Below are 3,674 nucleotides of genomic sequence, written 5' to 3' on the forward strand. Positions count from 1 at the left end.
TATTCCATGTAATATAAATGTTCTATATCTTAATTTTAGTGATAACATCATGAGATAAACCTCAATGAACTCTTCACATTATATCTGAGCATTTTAAATTCTAACAATGAATTTTGTGGTAGGCTCAATACAAAGGTTGTTAACATTGAAAGAAAATGTTTCCCTTGCTCTGTCCTCAGTTTTGAGGATGACTCAGTTGTTTAGGGCCCTGGTATGTGACTTGTTGAAACATTTTTGTCCTCTCCTTGGATGTTCATAAGGACAGAACAGATTTTGTTCACAGAATCACAGCAGAAACCACCTAATGGATCTTGAAATATTCCTGTCAAATGGTGAAAAGGATTGTGCATGCATGATCTGTGAAATACAGAAATGTTTTGTATCACGATTTATGGCAGTGCTACCTAAAACTCTAAAATCTTAGGACTTTATACAACATTAAGCCCCACAATACCTGCCTTCTAGTTCAATAAAGACAATTATTTTTTATTATAATTCATTTTCCTTTGCTATCATATAACTCTTGTATCAACCACACATGATTTATCTGCTTCTTGATTCAAATCACTATGGTATACCTGGTCCAGGTGACACAATATAGATTTCAGAATGGAAATATATCACTCTCTGTGAAGCAGATATAAAAGAACAGAAGAAAAATAAAATGATTCTGGAAAAAAAGAAATGTAAAGGGAAAGGGAAAGTAATGCATTTAATTTTTTTCTAATTTTATGTGTTAATCAGGAGGAAAGTTGAATATTTGAAACACTGTCATTTTTTTTCTTGGAGTTTTCTGGTGCAAACTGGAAAACCTGCTAGACAAATTCTAAAAGAGCTTTAACACAGGAACCATGTTATTTTACATTACTGCATCTATCTTCAAAACCACGGTGGAAAAACAAAAATGGCCTTGCCATACATTTGAGAAGCTCTCTCTTTGTGTGCCCACATAGGCATTGTATGGATGACAGTGAACATGTTGTTCTATAAACATGTCAATGATTAAAGGAGTTTAAGAAGAGAGAATATCTATCCTGCCTCCACTCTGGTAGACACATTGTGGTAGCAAATCAGGACCAGAAGCAGGAGCTAGTTTCCAAAAGTAGCATCTTTTAGGAGTTCAGGGTGAGAGATAATGGAACAATGAGTTCAGACCACATATAAGATTAGAACTTTGACCAAAATCTTGTAGTTACCATTCTGGGAATCCAAACTATAGCCTCTGCAGTAATTGGCCTAAACTAGTCAGTACTTAGGCAATGACTGCCGCTTCCCAAATTTTTATCCCCTATCCTTGTTTCCAACTCAAGATCTACCAAAGAAATCCATATACATTCCCTAAACCCATTGCTTAGGATGCTGGATTTCTAGTTAGCCCACCTCCAGGCTATCCATGCCAATATTCTATAATCAAGACATACTTGAAGAATTCCTTTTTCTCCCCCACTGTAAAGTTTTCCCATTCTCTTGCCTGCCTTTGAGTCTCTGCCAAACGCAAGTGATGATGGCTCATTTTCTTGCTATAACAAGCTCTTAGTAAATAGCTTATGCTCGTTCTCGTTCAGGTGGTCTTTGCTTCATGCAAAGGACAATATATGGTCATAGTTGTCCCCTTGCCTTCCTTTCTCCTTTATTTGAAGGAGCAAGTAGGAACTGGTAGGTCAGTGTAGATTATTAAAGGGCTCAATGAAGATAGTGAGACATTTAGGAGGAGATTTAGGAAATTGCAAGAGTCAAAAGAGTAGAGATTTCTAAAAAGGAAAGGGAGACTAATAGTACTAATTCCCACCAAAAGTTTAAATAAACTGAAAGATGAGAAAGCCTATTTGATTTTGCATTTCATAAGCCATTGTTGAACATGAAAGAGCAATTTCAAGTGCAGTGGAAGAGAGGGAAGGCAGAATAAAAGCTAGGTGTAATGTCATGGAGGTGTGGAGGCATCAATAGTAGAAATGCTTACAGAACAACAGTTAAGACAGAGACCTTAGAATGTCATTTAGGATGGTGTAGCTCAAAGACTTAGATACTGTTACTATGGAGATGAGATATGAAAATACCAGAATGGAGAGGAGTTGGAGGGAGAAAGAAAAGATAGGATTACAGAAACAAGAAATATGAAAATACTGCCAGAACTTAGATTTAGAGAATATTTACTGCTAGAAGGAATAATAGAAGAACATAAACCAACCAAGGGAAAAGACAAATAGATGTTTGCATCAGCAAAGGACCAAAGGAGGGATGCTAATCCCATTATGTGGTTTAGCAGATGACCTAACAGAAACACAGCATTTATAAATGAAACAGGCAAGGATGTTGGAGGATACCCAGGATAAAAGGGGTCACAGAATCCTGAGTAATGGTATATTTTTTTTCAGCATTACCTACTACCAGCCTAAGCCCTAAATTGTTATGACAGTTTCACAATTATTTTAGGCAAAACTAGGTCCTGTTGAACTGATTAATCACTTTTTGAAATGAGTTCAAGTGTACTTAAGGAAGTAAGAAATGTCTTTAAAAGATTAGACTTTGAAGTTAGACTAGGCTCCCATATTCAGTTCCTTACTCTGCCATTTTCTGACAGTGTAATTTTAGACAATTATTTAACAACTCTAAATCTCAATTTTTTTTTTCATTTGGGAAATGCAAACAGCTATTCTACCTCATAAGGATAAAAAGTCAATGGAGTAAAGTTTTAGTATATCATCTGGCTCAGAGCTAATGATAAAAATGAAATGTTTTTATTCTTGGATAAAATATACTAGTACTGTTTCTTTGATTAAGTTTGCTGTTGTTGCTTAGTCGCTAAGTCATGTCTGACTTTTTGTGACCCTACAGACTGTAGCCTGCCAGCCACCTCTGTCCATGGGATTTTCCAGGCAAGAATACTGGAGTGGTTTGCAATTTCCTTCTCTAGGGAGTCTTCCCAACCCAGGGATTGAACCCAAATCTCCTGTGTCTTCTGCATTGGCACATGGATTCTTTACTACTGAGCCACCTGGAAAGCCCTTGATTATGTTTAACAGCTTTAATATGGCACACATAGAAACACAAACATACATACATACATACACCTATACATGTGTATATATTAGTCATTCAGTCATGTCCAACTCTTTGTGACCCATGTACTGTAGACCATCAGGCTCCTCTGTCCATGGAATTCTTCAGGTTAGAACAATGCAGTGGGTAGCCATTCCCTTCTGCAGCTGATCTTCCCAACCCAGGGATCAAACCCAGGTCTCCTGCATTGCAGGCAGATTCTTTACCATCTGAGCCACCAAGGAATCACCATATGAATACATATACATATAAGAGAGGCACGACAGGAATTATTATCACCGTTTTACACAAGAGGATGTTGAAGCTAAGGAGGGGATGCTCAGCAATTTGTCCAGGATCTAATATTGAATAATACAAGCAGAAATCAAATCCAAGATTTCTGATGTTCTGAGGTCTTAGAAACCTTAGATTCATGGGTAGGCATATGAGGTTGCATTCCTCCAAGAAATGTATGCATTCTTTCAGTAGGTCTAGAAAGTCTTCATTAAGTTTTAAAGAGAGAGCCAGAGTGAGGGCCAAGAACCTCTGGTTAGGAGTAGTCACACCTTAGTCCAGTCATATACACATTCCTGTATGTTAGAGTTCAGAAGAATCTCTTATTTGCATAAGATGAA

General features: G+C 37.1%; 1 non-coding gene across 1 annotated transcript; it reads right to left on the reverse strand.

The window, feature by feature from the left end:
• Positions 1-784: 784 nt before the first annotated feature.
• LOC114114214 (U7 small nuclear RNA) lies at positions 785-846 on the reverse strand. The gene has a single exon (XR_003589045.1). It is a non-coding gene; the product is annotated as a U7 small nuclear RNA (small nuclear RNA).
• Positions 847-3,674: the final 2,828 nt, after the last annotated feature.

This window comes from Ovis aries, chromosome 3 (genome assembly GCF_016772045.2).
Source record: "Ovis aries strain OAR_USU_Benz2616 breed Rambouillet chromosome 3, ARS-UI_Ramb_v3.0, whole genome shotgun sequence".
NCBI lineage: Eukaryota > Metazoa > Chordata > Mammalia > Artiodactyla > Bovidae > Ovis > Ovis aries.